At 47.4% G+C, this 11146-nt stretch overlaps 1 protein-coding gene across 1 annotated transcript in view; it reads left to right on the forward strand.

Annotated features, from left to right (window-relative positions):
• The first annotated feature begins 3104 nt into the window (after positions 1 to 3104).
• Myo9a (myosin IXA) overlaps positions 3105 to 11146 on the forward strand; it is a 223638-nt gene continuing 215596 nt past the window's right edge. The window contains exon 1 of the mRNA XM_060375378.1: positions 3105 to 3287. The gene's annotated coding sequence lies outside the window, so the exon portion shown is untranslated. The remainder of the gene's footprint in view (positions 3288 to 11146) is intronic.

An 11146-nucleotide genomic window follows, 5' to 3' on the forward strand; every position in this document is an offset into this window, starting at 1 on the left:
TGAGACGGGGTTTTAGGTGACGGGGTGATGACTTGTCAGCCAGGAGTTGGGACTTGCCCAGGTATGGCCAAAAGCTAAGTCCCTGGGTGAGCACTTGGGTAGGCTAGTCATGTCAGAAAGGAAACTGTGGAGGTTGTCAGAAATGTAGAACAGGGCTTTGGCTTTTGGCGACATTCCTTTGTTCAGTTTCTCAGTTCAGGAGGGGTTGGAGGAAGGGGGCAGACAGGGCTTCTCAGCTTGAGGTGTGAGCAGGGGTTCCCGCCAGACATGCTTACTGACGTCTCATCAAAGAGGCTGATGGGGCCTAAGGCACTCAGCCTCTCAAACACTGCAAACCACAGAAGATCAACAGAGCTGAGTAAGGCACACAGGGAAGTATAAAACTCACAGGAAGTGCCACCACTGCCTGGCTTAAATAAATCTTAAAGAAGGTGGAGGAGGGTCTGGAAAGATGGCTCCGTGGAGGAAGGTGCGTCACTACACCTGACCGTGGTGAAAGAAGAGAACTCCATCCAGCAGGTTCTTTGGTTTCCCGACACACATCACAGTATGTGTCTACACACATACACACACACACTGGTTTTTTTTGTTATTTAACTTTATTTTATGTGCATTAGTGTGAAGATGTCAGATCCAGGATCTGGCTACATTGCCTACGCTGTCCTTGGCAGGTCTGTGCAGCAAGCACTTTGCCCACAGAGCCCGCTCTCCGGTCCGTATCAACCTTTTCTTTCTTGTAACACCCCCGTTCTAGCAGGGATTCATTCAGTATCTATTACTGAGTGCAGCCTTGCCAGCATGCTAGCACTGGGGCTACAGTGGCGGCCATGGATGGCAATGTGTGTTCTAAAGGCATTTAGCTTGAATTCCACATAAAGGTGAGTTCTAATAAATATGCACAGCCAGAGTAACGAGAGCTTGTGGCTGGGAAACCATGATGTAAGATAAGGAGAAAACTGGCTTCAGACAAGGTAGTCCCCTGGTGCCCAAGGATGAAGAGCCAGTCAGAAGAGGAGCTGGAACAAGAGCCATTTCTAGGAGAGGGCTCAGTGACTGTAGAAGTTGGGAAAAGCATTTATGGCTAAGAAACAGAGAAACTGTCTATATGACTCTGGAATACCAGCCAAGTGTGTGTGGGGGGAAGGGGGATAAAAAGAGGCTGAAGGCTAGAAAGGCTGCTCAGCGGGTACATGTGCTTGCTGTACAAGCCTGAGCCATTTGCATTTGAACTCTGGGACCACATAAAGGTGGAAGGAGAGAACTGACTCCACAAAGCTGTGCTCCGAGTGTCACACTTGTACCCCTCACCCTGTATCAAGTACACATAGTCACAATAATCATAAGAAGAAAAGAAAATCCTTTAACACTCAGGCTGGCGGGCATGGAACTCAGTGAGTTCTGATTACCTGACTTTGAGCCCGGGAAACTGACTCCACAAAGTTGTCCTCTGACCTCCACACACACCATACACAACTAAATGAATAAAACTAAATTTAAAGAGGCTAATTAGAGAAACGAACAGCAAAAATAAAATAATAGTGGTGGTGCGCGCCTTTAATCCTAGCACTCGGGAGGGCAGAGGCTGAGGATCTCTCTCTGTAAGTTCCAGGACAGCCTGATGTACAGAGTGAGTTCTAAGACAGCCAGGACTACTGGGGAAAATCCAACCCAAACAAAACAAAACAAAAACCCACAACTACCAACCAACCAACCAACCAACAAGAAACACACTGGGAAATGGGCAAAAGATTTTTAGAAAATAGTCAATAGACAAAAAACTAGCAAGCATTTCTCCTTGAGTTAAAAACCGCGCAGAGGCTAGCACAGTGATTAAGATGGCCTCTGTCAAGCGGAAAGTTACAGCTGTTAAGGCTATGGCACAACTGACCTCCATTGCACGAACGAGGTCCTGCGGCTTGTGGCTGGGAGAGCAGAACAAACGTTTGGCTTGCTCAGGGCTCCGCATCCAATATTAGCACCAAGGGAAGGAAGAACATAGCTGCTGCGCCGAGCTGAATGATTTGTACCCAAACAAAAAATTAAAAATAGATAATGCGGATTTTTATTTCGGGGTCTCAGTTGGGGTTTCATCGCTGTGAAGAAACACCATGACCACGGCAACTCTCGTAAAGCAAAACTTTTCACTGGAGCTGGCTCACAGTTTAGAGGTTCAGTCGGTTATCGTCCTGGTGGGAAGCATGGCAGCCTGCAGGCAGCCGTGCTGGAGAAGGATCGAGAGTTCTGTCCCAGGCGGCAGAAGGAGACTGTGCCACACTGCGGCAGCTTGGGCACAGAAGGCCTCCAAGCCCGCCCCCACAGCGACACGCTTCCTCCAAGAAGGCCACAGCTACTGACAGTGCCACTCTAAGGCCGAGCGTTCAAACCCCTGTGTCTTCGGGAGCCATTCCTCTGCAAGCCGCCACAGACGTGTACGCAGAGTTGGGAGTTTGGGATGCTCTTTAGTGGTTGCTGACGCCAGGTGCTCTCTAGTAGAGAGTAGAAGAAATAAACATCTGCGTGTAACTGGAAGATACAGGCGACCAGCTGCAGACTCTTAAGAACCTAGGACAAGTTAAACCTCTTCCAACTACGCTCCCGCCTCTCATCCCCGGAAACAGCAGCGCCCCTAACAGGACGCGCAATCCCGTCTTTCTCAGTTTGTGTTGAAATGAGCTAATCTACCCCGAGATGAATATCTGTGGTGCTTGAGTGGAGAGGACAGGTCCCGGAGAGACAAGGATTCTAGCGGAAAGAGCCCTCGTCCAGCCGAGACAGACCCCACCCCAGCTGCCCGCGCGGCCAGCGCGGCCCTCCCGGCTCACTACCCTGTCCCTAGGACGCCTGCCGGGAGGGTGAGGTCCCCACGGCCCCCAGGCCGCTGCGCCCGGAAGTGAGGAGGGCTGAATAAAAGAAAATTCCTCCGGGAGGCTCTCCTGTCCGCCTCAAGACCACTTCAAGGTTACTTGACTCTCAAGTTGCCTCCCGCGAGGGCGAGCGGGCACAAACGGCCCACTAGGTGGCAGCAAAGTGCAGCCAGAGGACTTCATCTCAGCTCCGGTCCCTCCCGGCTTCTCCGCGCTGGCTGAAATCTGGCCCGGCTTCTAGTTTGTAATGGACTCTTCAGGCAGGCGGTGGGGCCATCTCCCCCCAGTTGAAATAGCCCAGCCCTCTGCCCCCTCATCGCCTCCTTCCGGCCCGGTGAAAGGCGGGCAAACGCTTCCAAGGACTCTCCACATCTCCTGAAGGTTTGGCTGCCAGGAAGGCGGACTGGTTGGTGTGGGGAGCAGGTGTGTCTCAACTGCTCGGGTGGGGAGTCAAGGGTGGGAGCTGAGTGTCTAAGGACAGAGGACCCAGGCTCCCTGCCCGCAACCACTCTTGCTGTTAATAGCATCTGCTCTTTGGGCACAGAATGAAAGAAACCTGGCTCCAGCTGGGTGTGACCCAAGGGCCCACAGCACTGCCCTGCTCCTGCTTTCCTTAGGGTGGCCTGAACCTGACTGTTAGACATGCTCTGTCCAGAGAGAGAGAGAGAGAGAGAGAGAGAGAGAGAGAGAGAGAGAGAGAGAGAGAGAGAGAGAGAGAGAGAGAGAGAGAGAGAGAGAGAGAGAGAGAGAGAGAGAGAGAGAGAGAGGCATTTAAGCTTCCGAAAGGACAGCAGAGAAGCTAGGGTTCTTCCCCTGCATGAGAGATCTCCAGATGAGCAGCACCTGGTGCCTGGCGGGGCCAGCAGGGCTCCTTGCCTCCCTGGAATGTGTTCCTTCTTGTTTGGCACTGGCCCCTGGCTCCCAGCCAAACCTGGGGCTGCCTGGAATGCGATGCCCCCACCCACATCTCTCACAGCATCTCGGACAAGGCGCTCTCTTCTGCTGGGGAAAGGCCAGGCCCGCGTGCAGCCTCAGCCCACTGCTGTGACTTCTCCTTTCTGAGGATGTCAGACTCTGCTGTGACTGAAGAACACAGGAGCGCTGGGGTGGGGGAGAAGGGGGACACTGCAGAGCTGGGTCCCCAGCGGTGCAGAGGCTGTGGCATACTGATATCTTATCCCCTTGGCAGCCTTCTAAATTGGGCTGGAGTGGGCCAAGAGTTACCCACAAGCTGTTCATTAACTTGCTAAATGCAGAAAGGTTGGCTTGGGCACCGCTTTGGGAAAATGTGACACCCACTGCTCCTGGATTCAGTGGAGCATGGAGGCGTATTAATGAGTGTAGGATTTCTGATGGAAGTTTTTCTTTGCTGCTAGTTCCGAATAGCAGGCTAATCGGAATGCCATGCTCTCTCCAACACATAACCCCATCTGAGCCATGTTTTAAGTGTCTGCTATGAGCTGCTGAATGTATGCTTCTACAGATACTAGGGTACTGACTAGAATTTTCTAAACGTTTATAGCACACCAGGCCCTATACAATGTGCTTTTATGCTCAGTATTGCGTTTGACTTTTAAAACAGCAATACAGCTTTTCACACTTGACTGTCAATACTGAGACAGACAGGTCTGAGACAGGACGTGGATCCCCTCCAGGGAGTTTAGTGGGGGCCAAGCTAGAGGCATTAGCTAACGATGTAAGACTTGTGGGAAAGACTGAGTCAGCCATGGGTGTGCGGCATGTGTGGGCTTCAAAGCCAGAGTGCGATCTGGATGAGAGGAGAGTCATGTGCTTGTGGGTACCATCAGGAGGAGGGTGGTGTCGTGAGGAAGGTGCAGGGGAGCCCTTCAGAGAGGCAGCGGTCCTGTAGAAGGTCTTAGGATCCAGTGCTATGGTGAGGACCAGAAACTTGATCCTTCAGGGAGTGAGGAAGCTACTGGAATGACTGCAGTTTAGGATGAATCAACTGGTAAATTTCAAGTCTCATAGAAAAGGCCAGATTAGCTGTTAATGGGCCTCTTGTCTCAGAGTCTAGCTCATGCCTCCCAGTGTTGTAGTGCTGGTGTCTGGGGCTGGATAGTTCTTCACTATGGGGCTGTCCTGTGTTGAGATGCTTAGGCGTAGCCTTGGCTTCTGCCCACCCAATGCTGAAGTACCCGTACCTCTGGCTGTGACAACCCAAACTGCCCCTGAAATTGCCAAATATCTGTTTTAGAGAAGACAAAACTGTCTCCAATTGAAAATTACTGATCTGGATAGCAGGGAACTAAAGACTTACCTCAGAATATTGACAGGCTTTTAAACGTCCTGTTGTTGGTGCTGGTGTGTGTGTGTGGTGCTGGGGAATGCATCCAGGGCCCCGTGCTGTGCTGCTGAACTACACAGCCAGCCCTGAGCTACAACTTCCAACTCAGCAGCTATTTCCTTAGCACTCCGATCAAGTCTATTGACTTTCGGAATAGCTGATAAAGTAAAAATCATTTCCTTGCCACAGGAAATCTGTTGATGCCAAAGAATTTCCTTGCCTAAGAGGCTGCAGAAGTAGATTGTTCTGAACATCAGAACATTTCAGAACAGAGGCTGATGTGATAGATAATGTCTGGAGACAAGAGAGTGGCTGATAGCAGGATTCACTTGCTACCCAATCCCCCAAGCCTGTCTTACCTAAGGGCCACTTTGGCTAAGGAAAGCCCAGTCTGACTGAAAGTGAACATGGGTGGAGTGGGCTGGGCTCAAGCATGTGCTGTATGTGGAAGCCAGGACTGCCTGTCAAACTGGGAATAGGGTATTGAAGAACTTGAATATGACTTTATGATTTGTGGCTTGAAAGGATAGAGGTCTCCATAATAGAGTTCTGGAGACAATGATTAGAAATGTAATATTGGAGTCAGATGAGATGGTTCAGGAGGTAGAGACTGCCAAGCCCACAACCTGAGTTTGAGCACGGGGACCCACACGGTGGAAGGAAAGAACCCGTGCTCTTGAGTTGTCCTTGGACTGCATCCCCACTGATTAAACAAAGAATTTAAAAAAATTACAGTATTTTACATGCTTAGTCTGAGGTAAGATTTGGCCAGGTGGGGATGTCAAATGAGTGAAGCCCGAGTGTGGGAGAGGAGCTTGGGATATAACTTTTGTAGGTTTTTTTTGTTGGTTTGGGGGACAGAGTCTCACTATGTAGCACAGGCTGGGCTGGAACTCACAGAAGTCTGTCTTCTGCTTCACAAGTGTTTTGTTTGTTTTGTTTTTTGGTTTTTTTTTGAGACAAGGTTTCATTGTGTCGCAGGCTATCCTGAAACTCACTATTGAGTTGCCTAGATTATACTGGGACTCATGGCAGTCCCTCTGCCTCAGCCTCCTGAGTGGTGGGATAACAGTTGTCAGTATGCCCTAGGCCAGCCATAGGAATACTTAGAAGGACGACATTGGATGAGATCACAAGAATGAACGTGCTAGCAGAACAGAAACTGAGGGAGGTGTCACAGAGAGATCGCCAAGAGGACAAGGAAGTGCCACAGGAAGCTGAGCAGCTCCTGGTGAGGCAGGGGAACCAGAAGGGCTTGGTGTCCTGACAGCTAATTGCCGAACACTGGCACAGACACGAGGTCTAATGCTAATGAATTTAGTTCATTTTACTGTCCTTCAACAAATGCTTTTTTTTTTTTTTAATTACGTTCTTATGACCAGGTGGTGGTAGCAAATGTCTTTAATCCCAGCACTCAGGGAGGCAGAGGCAGGCAGATCTCAGAGTTTGAGGCCAGCCTGGTCTACAAAGTGAGTTCCAGGACAGCCAAGGATACACAGAGAACCCTGTCTCAAAAATCCAAAATAAATGAATTAAATTAAATTGGCTCTTATTCTGTAGCCCAAGCTGTCTTACTCTGAAGCTCAGCTGGCCTCCAAGTTGTGATTACAAGAATTACAGGCATGTGCAGGATATCAGGCTTCACTCAATGATTTTTTTAAAGATTTATTTATTCATTATTTATACAGTACTCTGTCTGCATGTATGCCAGAGGCCAGAAGCGGGCACCAGATGTCATTATAGATGGTTGTGGGCCACCATGTGGTTGCTTGGAATTGAACTCAGGACCTTTGGAAGAGCAGCCAGTGCTCTTAACTTTTGAGTCATCTCTCCAGCCCCACTGATGATGATCTTTTTGTACTTGGACGTGACCAAGAAGTTTCCAGTCTGGAACCTCAAATATTTTAATACTTTTAGTCATTCCTTCCTTTCTCCTTCCTTCCTTCCTTCCTTCCTTCCTTCCTTCCTTCCTTCCTTCCTTCCTTCCTTCCCTTCTCTCTCCTCTTCCTTCTCTTTGATGTTTTGAGACAAAGTCTTGCTATATAGGTCAGACCATCTTGAACTTTCAGTTCGCCCGTCTCAGTGTCCTACATGCTGGGATCACAGAAATGTGCCACCACGACTGGCCCTACCTGGTATTCCTAAGACCCACTTTCTACTGTGGTGGGAAGCCCTGAGGTCTCAATCTTCTAAGGCTTTCCAAGCCTGCTTCTGCTTCTCTGGATCACACCGTGCTTGCCCAGTGTCTCCTGTTTCTTGGCCTTTCTGCTTCATGGCATTTCTGTTACTCTTTACCTTTCATTCTTCCGAATGATCCATGGAGTCAAACTGCAGGAAAAGTTGAGGAGTGTTCAACTCATGGTCCTTGGGCCACCTGTGACCAAGAAAAGCCATGAGTGCAGCTCAGAACAAAAACTGTAAATGTACTTAAAACATGGCGAGGTTTAGTTTTTGCAATTAGAAATTTATTTATTATGACCGTGTGTGTGTGTGAGGTGGTACACGTGTAGCAGCCAGGAGTCTGTGTCACACACATGGCAGTTGTTGAGGTGTCCCACTCAGTCTTCAGGCTTGCAGCGTGGGCACTTTTACTTGCTGAGACATTTAATTTCTCCCACTTCTTTTTCAACTTTTTTTTTTTTTTTTTTTTTTGTAACTCAGCTGCACAGTTCCCCACCATGAACTTTGTAGATGATTTCATCACACTGCAATGTCAAAGGTTGGACATGCCTGGTAGACCCAATAGAATGCCACAGCGCGCAGCAGAAAGCTTCAAGTTGAGCGCGCAACAAGCTCATGGGGAAGCTGGCCAGCCATTTTCTGCAACAGTAAGAACTTCCTCAATCTCTGTGTCCTGTGTAGGTCCCAGCCTGTCTTCTGTCCTACTTCTAGGATGCTTCCATCTCGCTGACCTCCACTGTGGCTTTCTTTTCTAAGCCTCATTCTATTTCTCTAAGATATCAATTGAAAACTCTAATTTAAAAAATTATTTATAATAATCCATCTGTCTTGTATCCTCCCAGTCCACATAAGCCTAAATCCTTAAAAAATTTTTTTTTGCCTTACCTTCATATCTTTTAAAGATTTCTTTGTTATGTGGAGTATTTTGCTTGCATGTATACATATTCACCACTTGCATGTGTGGTTCCCCTGAAGGTCAGAAGAGGCATCAGATCCCCTGGAACTGGACTTGTGAGCTGCTATGTGGGTGATGGGAATAGAACCCAGGTCCTCTGTAAGAGCAGCCAGTGCTCTGAACTACTGAGTCATCTTTTTAGCCCCTCCTTTTAGAATTAATTAGTTTATTAATTTTAGTTGATCAAGACAAGATTTCTTTGGGTAGCTGTCCTGGAACTCACTTTGTAGACCAGCCCGGCCTTGAACTCAGAGATCCATCTGCCTCTGTCTCTTCCCAAGTGCTGGCATTAAAGGTGTGTGCCACCACCCCTGGAAACTAGAGGGGCCACATTCAGTTTTTTGTTTCTAATAGTATTTTTCTCTCTCTACTGAATAAAACAGAAAAAGCACCACTAGGACTAACAATCAAGATATAGCCTGTGTTAGCTAAGAATGTAAGTTCTGGTTGGCTTGGGGCCACACACCTGTAAATTCCAGCACTTGAGGGGAAGGGAGGAGGATCAGAAGTTCAAGGTCAAATGAAATTATAGCGTCAGTTTCAGTTTAAAGCCAGTCTGGGCGAGGCTCCGTTAGACAAATTAACTCTCCCTCTCTTTCATAGCCCCAATCCCGCCCTGCCCTGTCCCCTAACTCAACCAGAAAAAACACACCAGAAAAAACACACAGGCTTTGGAATCAGTAGATCTACAGTTAAACTTCTATTTACTTCAGCAACTCCGAGTCTCAGTGTCCTCTTTTTCAAAAGAGGGATGAAAGTGTACATGTTGGATCTAGAGAGACGACTCAGTGGTTAAGAGCACTTGATGCTCATCCAGAGGACCCCAGTCGGTTCCCAGCACCTATACCAGGCAGCTCACAACTGTTGTAACCTCAGCTCCAGAGGGTCTGATGCTTCTGGCATCTGTAGTCACCTGCTGCTATTTCCATACACCCGCACCTACAAACAGCCTCCCTAATCCAAAATTCAGAAAGCTCCAAAATCTGACTTTTTGGGCACAGTATGAGGTGACAAATGGAAAACCCTGTAAGAGCTATCCAGCCCCAACTTACCTTTCAGGTCAATAGTGATTATCATACAAGAAAATTCAGGCCAACTCCTCCGAAGTTCCTGGGACACAGAAAGAACTAAACTACTGTTAGTTACTATCTGCTAAATGTAAAGAAAGAAATGTAAGCTGTGTGAGATGGTGCACACCTGTGACACCAACACTCAGGAGGCAGGAAATTGCCTCAGATTTGAAGATCATTTTAGTCTATACAGCAAGTTGCAGGTTTTCCAGGGTTACAATGTCTCCAAAAAATCAATACATAAGCAAATATAAAACTGGATGCAAGAGCTGGGCACACACCTGTAATCCCAGCATTCAGGGAGGCAGAGCAGGCAGGTCTCTGTGAATTCAAGGACAGCCTGGTCTACAAAGGAGGTCCAGGACAGCCAAGGCTACAGAGAAACCCTGTCTTAAAAAAAGCCAAAAACCAAACCAACCAACCAACCAACCAACCAACCAACCAACCAACAAAAAACCCCTTGATGCTGGCAGAGCTAAATGGAATGAGATATAGTTTTATATTACACAATACAATAGTCCATACTGATTTTTATAAAAGGATTTGGCTGTCTATATGTAAGAATGAAAACTGTACATACACTTTGATTTTTTATTTTGAGGGGATTGGGCAGGGACATGGAGACAAGATCTCATGAGGCCAAGACTGGGTCTTGAACTCCTGATCCACTTGCTTCAACTTCCCAAGTACTGAGATTCTAGTCAAAGTGTCGTCATGCCTGGCTTTGGTATGTGTTTTCATTAACACATAGTAATTATACCTATTTCTGGAGTGTTTTTTGGATGTCTAAACCATACTTTTTTATACAAGGAAAATTTCTGATTAACTATTTTATTTACATGTATTTGCAAATATATTTTCTTTTATCTGTGCACATGTAGAGATCAGAGGACAAGTTGTGGGGGCTGGTTATCTTCTTCCACCTTGTGAGTCTCCAAGGTATGAACTCAGGTTCATGGCAGCAAATGCCATTACCTGCTGAGCCATCTCTCTGGCCTCTTGGGAAAAACTGAAGTAAAAGTTATTGAAGGATCACTATAGCACTGGAATTCCTAAGATCCGGAAGTCAGAACTAACCAAAAGCCCAAGAGTGAGGACAGACATGGCTTAGAAAATGACACTTTATTAGCCTCATAGAACTCCCTGTTACCTTTAAAATAGTGCTTGCATATAGATTGCAACTAGGTAAAATGTGAAAACCCCCGAGAAAGCAGCAGGCCAGTTAAAAAGATATTGGCCAGTTTGGTGGGTTCCGTATTTTCTGTCAGGTTACCTAAGTTCACTCCTCCTGTAACTTGGTCTTATGCAAGCATGAAAAGTCACATGGATTAGTATAGCATTTTGATTTCTATGGCTATGCCACGGAAGGATGATGGGCTTCTTTTCTTCTTTGATAAATAGCTTCTATATTCCCATTTATCCATTCAACAAACCATAAGGAGCATCTTTTTTTGTGCCAGGTATTGTGGTAAACGGCTTGTAGCTTAATAGGAGACACAATACCAGAAATTATATGTGGTTTAGATCCACTGAGAGGATTTGTGATTCTAGGAATAAATAAGGGGACCAAACTGGCCTGGGGCGTCAGGGAGGACTCTCCTAAGGAGGACCAGTAGAGGCTGGTGCTCACTCCCCTCCTGTCCTCCCTGCCCCTACCCTAGGACCTTATGTGAGGTAGGTAGGCAAGCACTCTACTACTGAGGCAAACCCAGTCCTGTGTGAAAGACTTAGGGGAAAGAATGTTGTGTGTCAGACAGAATAAGGACAGGGG

Source organism: Meriones unguiculatus, chromosome 1 (assembly GCF_030254825.1).
Source record: "Meriones unguiculatus strain TT.TT164.6M chromosome 1, Bangor_MerUng_6.1, whole genome shotgun sequence".
In the NCBI taxonomy this organism is placed as follows: domain Eukaryota; kingdom Metazoa; phylum Chordata; class Mammalia; order Rodentia; family Muridae; genus Meriones; species Meriones unguiculatus.